This window comes from Schistocerca gregaria, unplaced genomic scaffold, assembly GCF_023897955.1.
Source record: "Schistocerca gregaria isolate iqSchGreg1 unplaced genomic scaffold, iqSchGreg1.2 ptg000178l, whole genome shotgun sequence".
NCBI classification, from domain to species: domain Eukaryota; kingdom Metazoa; phylum Arthropoda; class Insecta; order Orthoptera; family Acrididae; genus Schistocerca; species Schistocerca gregaria.
This window is the reverse complement of record NW_026061728.1, coordinates 157,169-177,769: the sequence shown is the minus strand read 5'-3', so window position 1 is coordinate 177,769 and position 20,601 is coordinate 157,169. Positions and strand designations below refer to the sequence as shown.

Genomic DNA, 20,601 nt, shown 5'->3' with positions numbered 1-20,601 from the left:
GAAGTTCTTTCAATTAAAATTGGTATAAATCTGTGGTTTGCTCCACAGATTTCTGAGCATTGTCCAAAGAATAATCCAGGTCGATTTATTGTGAATGTTCCTTGATTTAACCGACCTGGCGTTGCATCAATTTTAACCCCTAATGCAGGAACTGCTCATGAGTGTAGAACATCTGATGCTCTTGTTAATACTCGTACTTCTGTATTTATTGGTAGGATTGTTCGGTTATCTACATCTAGTAGTCGGAATCCATCATTTTCTAGGTCTTGTTCTGGTGTTATATAAGTGTCAAATTCTACGTCTATGAAGTCTGAATATTCATATCTTCAATATCATTGTCGTCCAATGGTTTTAATTGTAATTATTGCATCTACTGAATCATCAAGTAAATATAATAGTCGTAATGATGGAAGGGCAATAAAAATTAATGTAATTGCTGGTAAAGCTGTTCAGATTGTTTCAATTAAATGTCCATGAAGTATATTACGGTTAGTATAGGCAATAAATAATATACAACTTAGGGCATAACCTACAATTACTGTAATTAATAATAATACGACCATAGTATGATCATGAAAGAATGATAATTGCTCCATTAATGGTGAAGCTCCATCTTGAAGAGATAAATTTGATCATGATGCCATTAATAAATATTTTCTAATAAAAGGTCAAACCTTTATTTGTAGAGCTTAAATCTACTGCACTAATCTGCCATATTAGAATCTAGAGATTAATGGTAATTCTGAGTAACTATGTTCTGCAGGAGGGTTATTTTGTAGTCATTCTGTTGATCTTCTTATGTTAGCTCTAAATATAATTGCTCGGTTTGTAATCATTCTTTCTCATATAATTACAATGAATATAATGATTCCTACAATAGAAATTGTAGACCCAATTCTTGATACTACGTTTCATGATGTATATGCGTCTGGGTAGTCAGAGTATCGTCGAGGTATTCCTGCTAATCCTAGGAAGTGTTGAGGAAAGAATGTTAAATTTACTCCAATGAATATAATTGTAAATTGGATTTTTAATCATGTATTATTTATAGTTAATCCTGTAAATAGTGGATATCATTGAATGACACCTCCTATAATTGCAAATACTGCTCCTATAGATAATACATAATGAAAGTGGGCTACTACATAATATGTATCATGTAATACAATATCAAGTGATGAATTTGCTAATACTAATCCTGTTAATCCACCAATTGTAAATAGGAAAATAAATCCTAGAGCTCATAATAATGGTGGATTGAACTTGAATTTAGTTCCATATAATGTAGCTAATCATCTAAATACCTTAATTCCTGTAGGTACAGCAATAATTATTGTTGCTGATGTAAAATATGCTCGTGTGTCAACATCCATTCCTACTGTAAATATATGATGTGCTCATACAATAAATCCTATTAGTCCAATTGATAGTATAGCATAAATTATACCTAATGTTCCAAATGATTCAATTTTTCCTCTTTCTTGACATACAATATGTGAAATAATTCCGAACCCTGGTAGAATTAAAATATAAACTTCTGGGTGTCCAAAGAATCAAAATAGATGTTGATATAGAATTGGGTCACCCCCTCCTGCAGGGTCAAAGAATGATGTATTTAAATTTCGATCTGTTAATAATATAGTAATAGCTCCTGCTAAAACTGGAAGTGAAAGAAGGAGAAGTAATGCTGTAATAGCTACAGATCATACAAATAAAGGTGTTTGATCTAAAGTTATACTTTCTGATCGTATATTAATTGCTGTTGTAATGAAATTCACTGCACCAAGAATAGATGATACACCTGCTAAGTGCAGTGAAAAAATAGCTAGATCTACAGATGCACCCCCGTGTGCAATAGCTCCTGCTAGAGGAGGGTAAACTGTTCATCCTGTACCAGCACCATTATCTACTATAGAAGATGTAAGAAGAAGGGTTAGTGAAGGTGGTAGTAATCAAAAACTTATATTATTTATTTGTGGAAATGCTATATCTGGTGCACCAATTATTAGTGGAACAAGTCAATTACCAAATCCACCAATTATAATAGGTATTACTATAAAGAAAATTATTACGAATGCGTGAGCTGTAATAATAACATTATAAATCTGGTCATCCCCAATTAGAGATCCGGGTTGGCCAAGTTCAGCACGAATAAGTATTCTTATTGATGTTCCTACTATTCCTGCTCATGCTCCAAATATGAAGTATAAAGTACCAATGTCCTTATGGTTTGTTGAGAATAATCATTTTTGCGGTAAGATGGCTGAATTTTAGGTGGTAGACTGTAAATCTACTTATGAGATGTTTTCTCTCTTATCATATTTAGGTCTTATATTCAATTATGATTCTAGACTGCAATTCTAGAGGTGTAAAATTTTACTAAGGCCTAAAAGATTATTCTTTTAATTATAACTTTGAAGGTTATTAGTTTGATTAACTTAAGTCCTTAGTATAATGAAATTAAGGTTGATGTTGAAATCAATCCTATTGTTGAAATTATTACTGTTATAGGAAGAATGATTCTTGATTTTTGGGACTTTATCTTTATAGATCACGAATTTTCTGTGTATGATATAATTAGAGCTGAGAATCTAATACGTATATAGTAGTAGAGTGTAATTGTAGTTAATACAACTATAATAGTTATAATAGTTGTTATATTGTTTTCAATTAATGATTGTATTACAATTCATTTTGGTAAGAATCCAAGGAATGGTGGTAGTCCACCTAAAGATAATAAAGATAAGAATATTATGAATTTAATTTCGGTTTTTATATTTCTGGCTGAATAAATTTGATTTATGAAAAATAAATTTATTTGCTTAAATAATAAAACTATAATTAATCTTAATAGTGAGTAAATAATGAAGTATAGTTCTCAGATGTTTTCTCTGACTGTTAATGATCTAATTATTCAACCTAGATGTCTGATTGATGAATATGCTAAAAGTTGTCGTAAGGATGTTTGATTTAAACCTCCTATTGCCCCAATAATAATTCTTAAGATAATAATTGTTCAAATAAAAGTTCTTAATTGAATACAATAAGATAAGACCATTATTGGGGCGATTTTTTGTCATGTTATTAATGTTAAACAACTATTTCATCTTGATGCTCCTATAACTTCTGGAAATCAGAAATGGAAAGGTGCAGCTCCAATCTTTAATAATAGTCTAGATCCAATTATTATTGATGGGATAAATTCTGTTTCCCATCCCATGGGATATTTTATTTGAATTAGCAAAATTGAAAATAATAATATTGTCGATGCTATTGCTTGGACAATAAAATATTTAATTGATGATTCATTTATTATTATATTTTTATTTCTTGTTAGGAGCGGAATAAATGAAAGTAAGTTGATCTCAAGTCCTATTCAAACCCCAAATCAGGAATTTGATGAAATGGACAGGATCGTTCCTATCATTAATGTTGATAGGAAGAGAAGTTTTGTAGAGTTGTTGGTCATTAAAAAGGAGAGGATTGATACCTCTATAAATGGGGTATGAACCCATTAGCTTGTTTAGCTTACCTTTTTACATTAAGGTGTATGTTGCACGTTAGTTTTTGATACTAAAGGAGGTAGTTTAATTCTATCTTATGTAATTTTAATGAAGGTAATTTTATTTACTTTATTTACCCAATCAAGGTAACCCTTTAATCAGGCACTTCATTTATTTAATATATAAATCGAAAGTTTTTTTTGAAATTCTTTTATGTATTATTTTGTTTAATTAGGATTAATTTATCCTGCTCATTTTATATATATATATATATATATATATATATATATATATATATATATATATATATATATATATAATACATAATTTATATTAATATATTACATTTAATTGAAATTAAAGTATTATAAGTTCATCTTACCATTATCAATTGATTATTTTAATGCAATTATTTACCTAGGATTATAGCTACTTATGTTTTTAGCTTAAAATAGGTTATTATAATATAATATATATAATAATATGTAATTTAATATTTAATATTATTATAATTGGATATAATAACTAAAATTATTAATTTAAATATAAAATATTATAATTAATATAAATAATTATATTAATTATAATAATATAATTATGTAAATTATCTATAATTAGATTATTTAACTAATATATATGAAAGTTAACTTAATATAAAAAAAAGAATTCATATTAATAACATATTATATTAAATTACTTAATTGTATAAAATATATTTATTATATTATTTAATCTTTCTTTATTTATTAGTGAAAAGAAAGATTAAATAAGAAAGAATATAATACATTTATTGCTATACATGTTCCATATTAATCTTTAATTATATATAATAGAGAAGTTGTTGTGGTCATACATAGGGGCGTTTCTTTTTTTTTTGGTAATGTTTGTGGTTTTTTTCTTTTTTTTTCTTTAAATATTTGAATCTTTTATTTTTTCCTGAATTAATAGATTTAAAATTTTCTTATTTTTTATTTTTAAAAGTTTTATTCTTGCTTGTTTATTCACTTTTTCTTTGTATTATATGTAAGTTTTGTTAGACTAAATGTTCTTTTTGCAGTAATTTGATTTAATTATCAAGTGATTTTGGATTTAGCAATTGATTTAGTATCGGCATAATTCGTGCCAGCAGCCGCGGTTATACGATTGATACAAGTGAATATTATTGGTTAAAACAGTTGTTTATATTATTAGGGTTGAAATATAAATTTGTAAGGTGAAATGTTAAAATTTATTTGTGGCCCTTTTTATGAATCTGTGAAATTTAAATAATAAACTAGGATTAGATACCCTATTATTTTAAATGTTAATTATATTTACCAGGGTACTATTAGTTAAGGTCTTTAAACCCAAAGAATTTGGCGGTATCTCATTCCATTCAGAGGAACCTACCCCATGATTGATAATACACGATTTACTCTACTTAATTTATTTGTTTGTATATCTCCGTTATCAGAGAATCTTTTTAGAGTTATAATTCCCAAGATTTATAATTATAAAATATTTCAGGTCAAGGTGCAGCTTATAGTTAAGAGGAGGTGGGTTACAATAGATTTTTGTTTATAACGGATTTGATAGTGAAATACTGTTAATGAAGGTGGATTTGATAGTAATTTAATTTATTTAATTTAACTGATATTGGCTCTGAGATGTGTACACATCGCCCGTCGCTCTCATTATTGATTATTCTATTTTATTTTAAAGTAGCTTCAATTTAGATGAGATAAGTCGTAACATAGTAGATGTACTGGAAAGTGTATCTAGGAAGAGTTTCAAGATATAACTTATTAGTAAAGTGTTTCATTTACACTGAAAATTTTTCTGTGCAAATCAGGATATCTTGATTATTTATTTTATTATATTTATTTTTTGTTTATTTAATTATTTAATATAAATAATTTTATTGTATTTTTGTCTTAGTATATTTTATAGAATTGATTTTTTAAATTATAGTTTATTGGTAATGTAAGTGTTTTATGAAATATTATTTTACATTTTTTTAAGTAGATTTTATTTATTGTACCTTTTGTATCAGGGTTTATCAAAATTTTAGTATTTATTTTACTTGTCTCGATTTGGGTTGATTTATAAATAATTTATAGTTAATGTATCATAATTATTATTAAAATATTTAAACAAATGAGATGTTAATCGTTTCCCAATATATCTAGTTTCTTAACAAAAAATTTAATTTTTTAAAGTTATTTGTTTTTATTTAATTTTTTAAGTAAAAATATAAACTTATTTATTCTATAAGGGATAAGCTTTGAAGTTAATAACCTATAATTTATTTTATAGAAATATAATAGTAAGCTTTAAACCAGCTATCTTTAAGATTTTAGTATATTTATTTGTATGAAATTTTTACCTTGTGAACTTATTATAAGGAACTAGGCAAAATTGATTTCCGCCTGTTTATCAAAAACATGTCCTCTTGTTTATATTTTGAGGTCTGGCCTGCTCACTGAGCGTATTTTTAAAGAGCCGCGGTATTTTGACCGTGCAAAGGTAGCATAATCATTAGTCTCTTAATTAGTGGCTGGAATGAATGGCTTGACGAGAAATCAACTGTCTCTTAATAAATTTTTGAATTTAACTTTTGAGTCAAAAGGCTTAAATTCTTCTTTAGGACGAGAAGACCCTATAGAGCTTGACATTTTACTTTTATATAGTTTTTTGTTTGTCTTTCTATATTTAATGATGATGTTTTGTTGGGGTGACATGAAGAATAGATAAACTCTTCATTATTATATCATTTATTTATGTTTGTTATTTTGATCCATAATTTATGATCATAAGATTAAGTTACCTTAGGGATAACAGCGTAATTGTTTTTGAGAGCTCATATCGACAAAGCAGATTGCGACCTCGATGTTGGATTAAGAAAAATTTTGGGTGCAGGAGCCCAATGATTAGGTCTGTTCGACCTTTAAATTCTTACATGATCTGAGTTCAGACCGGCGTGAGCCAGGTCGGTTTCTATCCTAAGATTGTTAATCCATATTAGTACGAAAGGACCATATGGTTAAAATATTTTTTGTTATATTGATTAATATTAATTTATTTACTAGTTTGACAGATTAATGTGTTGAATTTAGAATTCATTTATGTAGATTTTTTCTACAAATAGTATTGATACTTAATGATTTATTTATATTTATTTTGAATTTTCTTTTATTGGTTATTTGTGTTTTAATTAGTGTTGCCTTTTTAACTTTATTAGAGTGTAAGGTTTTAGGTTATATTCAGATTCGAAAGGGTCCAAATAAGGTAGGTTTTGTTGGAATTCCTCAGCCATTTAGAGATGCTATTAAGTTAATTTGTAAGGAGCAGCCAATTCCTATTATATCTAATTACCTACTTTATTATTTTTCCCCTGTTTTTAATTTAATGATTTCTTTAGCCGTTTGAGTAATTTTTCCTTATTTAACTTATATGTGTTATTTTTCTTATGGATTTTTATTTTTTTTATGTTGTACTAGATTAGGTGTTTATACTGTTATAATTGCTGGTTGATCTTCTAATTCAAATTATTCATTATTAGGTTCTCTTCGTTCTGTTGCTCAAACAATTTCTTATGAAGTTAGTTTAGCTTTAATTTTATTGTCTTTAATTATTTTAATTGGTAGTTTTAATATGTTTGATTTTATAAAGTATCAGCTTTATTGTTGATTTATTATTATTTCTTTTCCTTTAGCTTTAGCTTGTTTTGCTTCTTGCTTAGCTGAAACTAATCGTACTCCTTTTGATTTTGCTGAAGGGGAATCTGATTTAGTTTCAGGATTTAATATTGAGTATGGTGCGGGTGGTTTTACTTTAATTTTTTTAGCTGAAAATACTAGAATTGTCTTCATAAGAATGTTATTGGCTTTAATTTTTTTGGGCGGTGATTTTTATTCTTTTATATTTTTTATTAAGCTTGCTATTATATCTTTTGGTTTTATTTGGGTTCGTGGAACATTACCACGGTTCCATTATGATAAATTAATGTACTTAGCTTGAAAAAGTTTTTTACCTTTATCTTTGAATTTTTTAATTTTCTTTGTTGGTTTAAAGATTTTATTTATCTCATTTGTTTAGTGAAATTTTTTGAGAAAAGTTAATAGAAGAGTTAAACTTCTAATTTTATGTTTTCAAAACATATGCTTTTCCTAAGCTAATTAACTTTATTCCTTAATTAATTTATCTCATGCGTTTGCGACATGGACATTAATTAAGAAATATGTGAAGTAAATAATTGTTAAGATTTGACCTGTTATAATATAAGGTTCTTCAACAGGTCGTTTACCAATTCACGTTAGTAAGCATACAACAACTACTATAATTCAGAATAATATTTGATTAATAGGGTAAAATTGAATGCCTCGGAATGGTGTTTTATTATAAAATGGTAAAATTATTAAGATTCTAATTGATAAAAATAATGCAATAACACCTCCTAACTTATTAGGGATAGATCGTAGAATTGCATATGCAAATAGGAAATATCATTCTGGTTGAATGTGAATTGGTGTTACTAATGGGTTGGCAGGTACAAAGTTATCTGGATCTCCTAATAGGTAAGGATTAATTAAACATAGTATAATTAATAATGATGTTATTATTACAAATGTAATAGAATCCTTAAAGGTAAAGTATGGATGGAATGGAATTTTTTCAATATCTCCATTTAGTCCAAGAGGATTATTAGATCCTGTTTGGTGAAGAAAAAATAAATGAATTGCTGCTATAGCAGCAATAATAAATGGTAATACAAAATGGAATGTGAAGAATCGATTTAATGTTGCATTATCAACAGCGAATCCTCCTCATACTCATTGGACTAAATCTGTTCCTAAGTATGGGATTGCTGATAATAAATTAGTAATTACTGTTGCACCTCAAAAAGATATTTGGCCTCAGGGTAAGACATATCCTATAAATGCAGTTGCTATAACTAAAAATAAAATCACTGTACCAATTATTCAGGTATGTATATATATATAAGATCCATAGTAAATTCCCCGTCCTACATGTAAGTAAATACAAATAAAAAATATAGATGCTCCATTTGCGTGTAAGGTTCGGATAATTCAACCATTATTTACGTCTCGGCAGATGTGTACTACACTACTGAATGCTATTTCAATATTTGATGTATAATGTATAGCTAAAAATAGTCCAGTTACGATTTGAATTACCAAACATAACCCTAATAGGGATCCAAAATTTCATCAAAATGAAATATTTGTTGGGGCAGGTAAGTCAATTAAAGAGTTATTAATAATTTTAATTAAAGGATGTCTTAATCGTAAGGGTTTATTCATTAGTAATTATCTTATTTTACGAATAGGTCCCTGATTAATATTGGTGATTTTAACAACTGCTAGTAGTTCTAAAAATAAATAAATTATTATTATTATTGTAATAATGAATGTTGGTCTATTATATAATTTTTCTAAAGATATTGTTATTTCTTGATAATTGATTGAATTATCAATATTTATAGTTTCGGTGTTTTTGAAAAAGTCTATAAATATAGATATATCTAGAATAATTAATATTAATATGATAAATACTCACATTATTAATGTAATAATTATAGTGATTGATTTAGGCTGAAATATTTCGTTTGATGCAATTCTTGTAATGTAAATAAATAATACTAGTATACCACCAAGAAATGTTAAAAATAAAATATATGATAATCAATATCTTTCTATTATTGTTCCTGTTATTAATCCAACTAGGAAGGTTTGAAGGATAATAAAAAGCATAATTGATATTGGGTGTCTTAATTTAATAAAATTAATATTTATTACATTTGATAATGATATAATTATTATTTTGATCATTTCAGGGGTTACTTTATTTAAAATACCGGTTTTGGGGACCGATGGTGGAAGCTTTTCCACCTCTGAAGTTTTAATAGTGGGGGCTGGACTTATTTCCGGTTTACAAGACCGGCGTTTTTTTTAAACTATTAAAACTAATGTTTATATTCTCTATTTTTACTTCTTTATTGATTTATTTTGCTGGTGTATATGTTTTTTCTTCTAAACGTAAACATTTATTAATGGTTCTTTTGAGATTAGAATATATTGTTCTTTCTTTATTTATGTCAGCTATTGTTTTTCTTATTGAGTTTGATTATGATTATTTTTTTCCTGTTATTTTTTTAGTTTTTTCTGTTTGTGAGGGTGCTTTAGGTCTTTCTATTTTAGTTTCAATAATTCGTTCTCATGGTAATGATTTTTTTAATTCTTTTGGTTGATCTTTATGTTAAAGTATTTATTTATAACTATTTTTTGATCCCTCTTTGTTTATTAAATAATTGTTGATGGTTGGTTCATTCTTTAATGTTTCTGTCGGGTTTTGTTTTTATAATTTGTGTTTATTCATATGCTGATTTGAATATAATTAGATATTATTTTGGTATTGATTATTTTTCTTTTAGTTTAATTTTACTTAGTTTTTGGATTTGTTCTTTAATAATCACTGCTAGAGGTTCAGTTTATTTAAGTTCATATCATTCTAATTTTTTTGTTTTTATGGTTTTGATTTTAATAATTACGCTTTATTGTTCATTTGCTAGATTAAGTCTTCTTTCTTTTTATATTTTTTTTGAGGCTAGATTAGTTCCTACTTTACTTTTAATTTTGGGTTGGGGTTATCAACCTGAGCGTTTGCAGGCTGGTGTTTATTTAATTTTTTATACTTTGGTTGCTAGATTACCTTTATTATTAGTTTTATTTAAGGTTTATGATTTTTCTAATACTTTATATTTTCCTTTATTGGTTGATTTTGGTTCTTATTATTTTATGTTTTATGTATTTATAATTTTGGCTTTTTTAGTTAAGATACCTATGTTTTTGGTTCATTTATGACTTCCTAAGGCTCATGTAGAGGCCCCTATTTCAGGTAGAATAATTCTTGCTGGTGTTTTATTAAAGTTAGGTGGTTATGGTATTTTTCGTGTTATAAAGGTTATTTCTTATTTGGGTTTAAAGTTTAATTATTTTTGATTGTCTTTAGGTTTATCTGGGGGTGTTATTGTAAGATTTATTTGTTTTCGTCAGGTTGATTTAAAGTCTTTAATTGCATATTCTTCTGTTGCTCATATTAGAATGGTTATTGGTGGATTGATGACTATGAACTGATGAGGTTGTGTAGGTTCTCTTTCTCTAATGGTTTATGTTCTTCTGGTTTATTTTGTTTATCTAATATTATTTATGAACGTTTAGGTAGACGAAGATTATTAATTAACAAGGGTATAATTAATTTGATGCCAAGAATGGCTTTATGATGATTTCTTTTAAGATCATCAAATATGGCTGCTCCTCCTTCTTTAAATTTGGTAGGTGAAATTAGATTATTAAATAGAATTATATCTTGATCTTCTTTTAGATTCTTTGCTTTGATTTTTTTATCTTTTTTTAGAGCTGTTTATACTTTGTATATATATTCTTATTCTCAGCATGGGAATTATTATTCTGGTGTTTATACTTGTTCTCTTGGTTATTTTCGTGAATATCATCTTTTACTTTTACATTGATTGCCTTCAAATATTCTCTGTTTAAAGGATGAATATTTCTTTGTTTAGTTTGCTTAAGTATTTTAATTAAAAATATTGTTTTGTGGAATCAATGATATGAAGTTTTTCATCTTAGGCCGTGAATTTATTTTCTATTTGTTCTTTGAGTTTTTTTCTTTGTTTATTTCGAGAACTATAATTTTTATTTTAGGTATTTATTATTTAATAATTGATTATAGAGTTTTTGTTGAGTGAGAGCTTTTCAATTTAAATGGTTCTATAGTTGTTATAACTTTAATTTTGGATTGAATATCTCTTATTTTTATATCTTTTGTTATATATATTTCTTCTTTGGTTATTTATTATAGAGAGGATTATATATCTGGTGAAAAGAATATAAATCGTTTTATTATTATTGTTTTAATATTTATTCTTTCTATAGGTTTTTTAATTATTAGTCCTAACTTAATTAGAATTTTATTAGGTTGAGATGGTTTAGGTTTAGTTTCGTATTGTTTAGTTATTTATTATCAAAATGTAAAATCTTATAGTGCTGGTATATTAACTGCACTTTCTAATCGTATTGGTGATGTTGCTATTTTAATTTCTATTGCATGAATGTTAAATTTTGGTGGTTGAAATTATATTTATTATTATGATTTTATTTCTAATTCTTTTGAAATAAAGCTCATTACTATATTAATTGTTTTAGCAGCTATAACTAAGAGAGCTCAGATTCCTTTCTCTTCATGACTTCCTGCTGCTATAGCAGCTCCTACTCCTGTTTCTGCTTTAGTTCATTCTTCTACTCTTGTTACTGCTGGTGTTTATTTATTAATTCGTTTTAGACCAATATTGGATACTTATAATTGTGGTTGATTTTTACTTTTAATTGGTTGTATAACTATATTTATGGCTGGATTGGGCGCTAATTTTGAGTTTGATTTAAAGAAGATTATTGCTCTTTCTACTTTAAGACAACTTGGTTTAATAATAAGAATTTTGGCTATAGGTTATCCAAAGCTTGCACTTTTTAATTTATTGGCTCATGCTTTATTTAAGGCATTATTATTTATATGTGCAGGTTCAATAATTCATAATTTGAAGGATTCTCAGGATATTCGTTTTATAGGATCAATTGTTAATTTCATACCTTTAACTTCAGTTTGTTTTAATGTTTCTAGTTTATCTTTGTGTGGAATACCTTTTTTAGCGGGATTTTATTCAAAGGATTTAATTCTTGAGATGGTTTGTTTAAGATGAATTAATTGTTTAATTTTTTTTTCTTTATTTTTTTTCTACTGGTTTAACTGCTTCTTATTCTTTTCGTTTGTTTTATTATTCAATATCTGGTGATAATAATTTTTATTCTAGATTTTCTTTTGATGATAAGGGTTATTATATTTCATTTGGAATAATTGGTCTATTGTTTGTTGCTGTTTTTGGTGGTAGTCTTTTATCTTGATTAATTTTTCCTATTCCTCATGTGATAGCTTTACCTTATTATTTAAAGTTTTTAACTATTACAGTTGTTATTTTAGGTGCTTATTTAGGTTATTTTATTTCTAATTTTGATTTTTCTCATAATTTATTTTCTTTAAGTATACTTTCTTTTGTTAGATTTGCTGGTTCTATATGATTTATACCTTTTCTTTCAACTAAGTTTATTAGATATATTCCTTTAAAAATAGGTTATTATTCATCTAAGTCATTTGATTATGGTTGAGGTGAATTACTTGGTGGTCAAGGTTTATATAGATTATTTATTTATTTAATTGGTTATATTCAAGGTTGATATGATTCTAATTTCAAGATTTATCTTTCAACTTTTATTTTTTGAATATTTATTTTGGTAATATTGTTTTTCGTTTACTTAAATAGCTTATAATTAGAGCGTGACACTGAAGATGTTAAGGAAGTATTTTTACTTTTAAGTATTTATAAATATAGATATATTATTTTTACAGTTAAAATGTAATGTTTTATTTAAACTACATAAATTTCAGAAATGTTAACGGAGTTTAACCGCTAATATAAAAAGTTTGCAGCTTTCATATTGGCTTTACATTTCCTTAATTGGAACTATTATAGTTCAATTATATTATTAACAGTAATACGCCTCTTTTTGGCTTCAATTAATAAGAATAAGGGTAGTACATACCAATCTTCCAGGTCGAAACTGACTGCAATATTTCGCTTCTTATTCTATTTAAGGTTGATTGATAATATCAATACTTTTTGAATGCAACCCAAATGTTATATTTAACTACAACCCTTTATTCTGCTCATTGTAATGCTCCTTGGTTTCATTCATGGTATAGTCCTCCTAATAGAACTAGAATAAAAAATATTGTTGATACTGTTCAGATTATAATGTCTGAAGTTTTAAAAATAATTACAATTGGTAGAATTAGTGCAATTTCTACATCAAAAATTAAAAAGATTACTGCGATTAGGAAGAATCGTATTGAGAATGGTATTCGTGCTGATCTTTTTGGATCAAACCCACATTCAAATGGTGATCTTTTTTCTCGATCATTAATTAATTTTTTTGATAGTGTTGTTGCCAGGATTATAACAATTATTGGAATAATAAATCTAATGAAAACTCTTGTTGATAGAATTAGAATTGTTTTTCTTGATTTATATCAAGCTTTCTGATTGGAAGTCAAATGTACTATTTATACTAGAAAAACAATTATCTACCTCATCAATAAATAGAGATATATAAGAATAATCATACTACGTCTACGAAGTGTCAGTATCATGCTGCTGCTTCAAATCCAAAGTGATGTCTTGGTGAAAATTGATTTATTGAGTGTCGAAGTAGACATGTTGATAAAAAGATTGTTCCAATAATTACGTGTAAACCATGGAATCCTGTTGCAACAAAGAATGTTGATCCATAAACTGCATCTGCAATGGTAAAAGGTGCTTCTCAATATTCATATGCTTGAAGTATTGTAAACTATAGTCCTAATAACACTGTGAAGAATAATCCTTGTAGTGCTTGAGTATGATTAGATTCCATTAAACTATGATGTGCTCATGTTACTGTTACTCCTGATGCTAAAAGAATAGCTGTATTAAGTAATGGAATTTGTATAGGGTTAAAGGGTTGAATTCCTATTGGAGGTCATAGTATTCCTAGTTCAATTGTTGGTGCTAATCTTCTTCTAAAGAATGCTCAAAAAATAGAAACGAAAAATAATACCTCTGATGCAATAAATAAAATTATTCCTCATCGTAATCCAATTGATACAAATCCTGTATGTAATCCTTGATATGTTCCTTCTCGTACTACATCTCGTCATCATTGAATTATAGTTAGTAGGGTAATTCCAAATCCAATTATGAATAAGTTAATATTAAATAGGTGGAATCATTTTGCTAGTCCTGATACTAGGACTATTGCTCCAATTGCTCCTGTTAATGGTCAAGGTCTATAGTCTACTAAGTGGAATGGGTGGTTTGAGTGAGTTGTTAACATAGGTTTAATATACTTCTCTAGAATATAGAGTTCTTAGAATTGAGAAAACATAGGCTTGAATTATTGCTACTGCTGATTCTAGAATTAATAGAAGTATTTGTCCAATAATTAGTAATGAGATTAAGTTTATTGCTATAGATGGTCCTGTGTTTCCTAATAAGGTTAATAATAAGTGTACCTGCAATTATATTTGCTGCCAACCGTACTGCTAATGTACCTGGTCGAATAACATTACTAATTGTTTCAATTAGTACTATAAATGATATTAATGCAGGCGGTGTACCTTGTGGTACAAGGTGTGTAAATATATGATTAGTATGGTTAATTCATCCAAATAATATAAATCTTAGCCATATAGGTAGGGCAATTGCAAATGTTAATGCTAAATGTCTTGTTCTAGTAAAAATATAAGGGAATAATCCTATGAAATTGTTAAATAATATTATAATAAAAATTGAGATGAAAATGAATGTTGTTCCATTAAATGATTTTGGTCCAAGAAGTGTTTTAAATTCATTATGTAAGGTTAAATTTAGTTTATTTCAGATAATGTTAATTCGTGATGGTGTAAGTCAAAATAGTGATGGGATTAATAATAGTCCTAGAAATGTTCTAGTTCAATTTAATGATAAATTAAAGATGTTAGTTGATGGGTCAAATGTTGAGAATAGATTTGTTATCATTTTGAATTTAAGTTTTTTATTTCAATTGTTCCTTTTTCTGCTCTTTTAATAAGGTTAGGTTTAAATGAGAAGAAGTTTATTTGATTAAACAAGATTAATGTAGCTGAAAATATAATGAATAGTGAGAATCATATAAGAGGGGATATTTGAGGGATTTGGATATAATTTCCCCATCAGAAGTAGTCGTTAATTTACTATTATTTGGTTTAAGAGACCATTACTTACTTTCAGTCATCTGATGAATTTCAAGGTGTACTAATTTTTTTTAGTTACTTTAGATTGACACTCTAATGTTATTTATTTTAACTAACTCCTTAAATTATCTTAGATAATCACTTAATAAATAAATTTACTGAAGTTCTTTCAATTACAATTGGTATAAATCTGTGGTTTGCCCCACAGATTTCTGAGCATTGTCCAAAGAATAATCCAGGTCGATTTATTGTGAATGTTCCTTGATTTAACCGACCTGGCGTTGCATCAATTTTAACCCCTAATGCAGGAACTGCTCATGAGTGTAGAACATCTGATGCTCTTGTTAATACTCGTACTTCTGTATTTATTGGTAGGATTGTTCGGTTATCTACATCTAGTAGTCGGAATCCATCATTTTCTAGGTCTTGTTCTGGTGTTATATAAGTGTCAAATTCTACGTCTATGAAGTCTGAATATTCATATCTTCAATATCATTGTCGTCCAATGGTTTTAATTGTAATTATTGCATCTACTGAATCATCAAGTAAATATAATAGTCGTAATGATGGAAGGGCAATAAAAATTAATGTAATTGCTGGTAAAGCTGTTCAGATTGTTTCAATTAAATGTCCATGAAGTATATTACGGTTAGTATAGGCAATAAATAATATATAACTTAGGGCATAACCTACAATTACTGTAATTAATAATAATACGACCATAGTATGATCATGAAAGAATGATAATTGCTCCATTAATGGTGAAGCTCCATCTTGAAGAGATAAATTTGATCATGTTGCCATTAATAAATATTTTCTAATAAAAGGTCAAACCTTTATTTGTAGAGCTTAAATCTACTGCACTAATCTGCCATATTAGAATCTAGAGATTAATGGTAATTCTGAGTAACTATGTTCTGCAGTAGGGTTATTTTGTAGTCATTCTGTTGATCTTCTTATGTTAGCTCTAAATATAATTGCTCGGTTTGTAATCATTCTTTCTCATATAATTACAATGAATATAATGATTCCTACAATAGAAATTGTAGACCCAATTCTTGATACTACATTTCATGATGTATATGCGTCTGGGTAGTCAGTATCGTCGAGGTATTCCTGCTAATCCTAGGAAGTGTTGAGGAAAGAATGTTAAATTTACTCCAATGAATATAATTGTAAATTGGATTTTTAATCATGTATTATTTATAGTTAATCCTGTAAATAGTGGATATCATTGAATGACACCTCCTATAATTGCAAATACTGCTCCTATAGATAATACATAATGAAAGTGGGCTACTACATAATATGTATCATGTAATACAATATCAAGTGATGAATTTGCTAATACTAATCCTGTTAATCCACCAATTGTAAATAGGAAAATAAATCCTAGAGCTCATAATAATGGTGGATTGAACTTGAATTTAGTTCCATATAATGTAGCTAATCATCTAAATACCTTAATTCCTGTAGGTACAGCAATAATTATTGTTGCTGATGTAAAATATGCTCGTGTGTCAACATCCATTCCTACTGTAAATATATGATGTGCTCATACAATAAATCCTATTAGTCCAATTGATAGTATAGCATAAATTATACCTAATGTTCCAAATGATTCAATTTTTCCTCTTTCTTGACATACAATATGTGAAATAATTCCGAACCCCGGTAGAATTAAAATATAAACTTCTGGGTGTCCAAAGAATCAAAATAGATGTTGATATAGAATTGGGTCACCCCCTCCTGCAGGGTCAAAGAATGATGTATTTAAATTTCGATCTGTTAATAATATAGTAATAGCTCCTGCTAAAACTGGAAGTGAAAGAAGGAGAAGTAATGCTGTAATAGCTACAGATCATACAAATAAAGGTGTTTGATCTAAAGTTATACTTTCTGATCGTATATTAATTGCTGTTGTAATGAAATTCACTGCACCAAGAATAGATGATACACCTGCTAAGTGCAGTGAAAAAATAGCTAGATCTACAGATGCACCCCCATGTGCAATAGCTCCTGCTAGAGGAGGGTAAACTGTTCATCCTGTACCAGCACCATTATCTACTATAAAAGATGTAAGAAGAAGGGTTAGTGAAGGTGGTAGTAATCAAAAACTTATATTATTTATTCGTGGAAATGCTATATCTGGTGCACCAATTATTAGTGGAACAAGTCAATTACCAAATCCACCAATTATAATAGGTATTACTATAAAGAAAATTATTACGAATGCGTGGGCTGTAATAATAACATTATAAATCTGGTCATCCCCAATTAGAGATCCGGGTTGGCCAAGTTCAGCACGAATAAGTATTCTTATTGATGTTCCTACTATTCCTGCTCATGCTCCAAATATGAAGTATAAAGTACCAATGTCCTTATGGTTTGTTGAGAATAATCATTTTTGCGGTAAGATGGCTGAATTTTAGGTGGTAGACTGTAAATCTACTTATGAGATGTTTTCGCTCTTATCATATTTAGGTCTCATATTCAATTATGATTCTAGACTGCAATTCTAGAGGTGTAAAATTTTACTAAGGCCTAAAAGATTATTCTTTTAATTATAACTTTGAAGGTTATTAGTTTGATTAACTTAAGTCCTTAGTATAATGAAATTAAGGTTGATGTTGAAATTAATCCTACTGTTGAAATTATTACTGTTATAGGAAGAATGATTCTTGATTTTTGGGACTTTATCTTTATAGATCACGAATTTTCTGTGTATGATATAATTAGAGCTGAGAATCTAATACGTATATAGTAGTAGAGTGTAATTGTAGTTAATACAACTATAATAGTTATAATAGTTGTTATATTGTTTTCTATTAATGATTGTATTACAATTCATATTGGTAAGAATCCAAGGAATGGTGGTAGTCCACCTAAAGATAATAAAGATAAGAATATTATGAATTTAATTTCGGTTTTTATATTTCTGGCTGAATAAATTTGATTTATGAAAAATAAATTTATTTGTTTAAATAATAAAACTATAATTAATCTTAATAGTGAGTAAATAATGAAGTATAGTTCTCAGATGTTTTCTCTGACTGTTAATGATCTAATTATTCAACCTAGATGTCTGATTGATGAATATGCTAAAAGTTGTCGTAAGGATGTTTGATTTAAACCTCCTATTGCCCCAATAATAATTCTTAAGATAATAATTGTTCAAATAAAAGTTCTTAATTGAATACAATAAGATAAGACCATTATTGGGGCGATTTTTTGTCATGTTATTAATGTTAAACAATTATTTTATCTTGATGCTCCTATAACTTCTGGAAATCAGAAATGGAAAGGTGCAGCTCCAATCTTTAATAATAGTCTAGATCTAATTATTATTGATGGGATAAATTCTGTTTCCCATCCCATGGGATATTTTATTTGAATCAGCAAAATTGAAAATAATAATATTGTCGATGCTATTGCTTGGACAATAAAATATTTAATTGATGATTCATTTATTATTATATTTTTATTTCTTGTTAGGAGCGGAATAAATGAAAGTAAGTTGATCTCAAGTCCTATTCAAACCCCAAATCAGGAATTTGATGAAATGGACAGGATCGTTCCTATCATTAATGTTGATAGGAAGAGAAGTTTTGTAGAGTTGTTGGTCATTAAAAAGGAGAGGATTGATACCTCTATAAATGGGGTATGAACCCATTAGCTTGTTTAGCTTACCTTTTTACATTAAGGTGTATGATGCACGTTAGTTTTTGATACTAAAGGAGGTAGTTTAATTCTATCTTATGTAATTTTAATGAAGGTAATTTTATTTACTTTATTTACCCTATCAAGGTAACCCTTTAATCAGGCACTTCATTTATTTAATATCTAAATCGAAAGTTTTTTTTGAAATTCTTTTATGTATTATTTTGTTTAATTAGGATTAATTTATCCTGCTCATTTTATTTTTTTATATATATATATATAATTAATAATTTATATTAATATATTACATTTAATTGAAATTAATGTACTATAAGTTCATCTTACCATTATCAATTGATTATTTTAATGCAATTATTTACCTAGGATTATAGCTACTTATGTTTTTAGCTTAAAATAGGTTATTATAATATAATATATATAATAATATGTAATTTAATATTTAATATTATTATAATTTGATATAATAAATAAAATTATTAATTTAAATATAAAATATTATTATTAATATAAATAATTATATTAATTATAATAATATAATTATGTAAATTATCTATAATTAGATTATTTAACTAATATATATGAAAGTTAACTTAATATAAAAAAAGAATTCATATTAATAACATATTATATTAAATTACATACTTGTATAAAATATATTTATTATATTATTTAATCTTTCTTTATTTATTAGTGAAAAGAAAGATTAAATAAGAAAGAATATAATACATTTATTGCTATACATGTTCCATATTAATCTTTAATTATATATAATAGAGAAGTTGTTGTGGTCATACATAGGGGCGTTTCTTTTTTTTTTTGGTTAATGTTTGTGGTTTTTTTCTTTTTTTTTCTTTAAATATTTGAATCTTTTATTTTTTCCTGAATTAATAGATTTAAAATTTTCTTATTTTTTATTTTTAAAAGTTTCATTCTTGCTTGTTTATTCACTTTTTCTTTGTATTATATGTAAGTTTTGTTAGACTAAATGTTCTTTTTGCAGTAATTTGATTTAATTATCAAGTGATTTTGGATTTAGCAATTGATTTAGTATCGGCATAATTCGTGCCAGCAGCCGCGGTTATATGATTGATACAAGTGAATATTATTGGTTAAAACAGTTGTTTATATTATTAAGGTTGAAATATAAATTTGTAAGGTGAAATGTTAAAATTTATTTGTGGCCCTTTTTATGAATCTGTGAAATTTAAATAATAAACTAGGATTAGATACCCTATTATTTTAAATGTTAATTATATTTACCAGGGTACTATTAGTTAAGGTCTTTAAACCCAAAGAATTTGGTGGTATCTCATTCCATTCAGAGGAACCTACCCCATGATTGATAATACACGATTTACTCTACTTAATTTATTTGTTTGTATATCTCCGTTATCAGAGAATCTTTTTAGAGTTATAATTCCCAAGATTTATAATTATAAAATATTTCAGGTCAAGGTGCAGCTTATAGTTAAGAGGAGGTGGGTTACAATAGATTTTTGTTTATAACGGATTTGATAGTGAAATACTGTTAATGAAGGTG

General features: G+C 27.0%; 1 long non-coding RNA gene across 1 annotated transcript; it reads right to left on the bottom strand.

The window, feature by feature from the left end:
- Positions 1 to 721: 721 nt before the first annotated feature.
- Positions 722 to 17,481, bottom strand: LOC126302695 (uncharacterized). The gene is made up of 2 exons (XR_007553150.1): positions 17,051 to 17,481; positions 722 to 1,513 (listed from the first exon to the last, which is right to left on the bottom strand). It is a non-coding gene; the product is annotated as an uncharacterized LOC126302695 (long non-coding RNA).
- Positions 17,482 to 20,601: the final 3,120 nt, after the last annotated feature.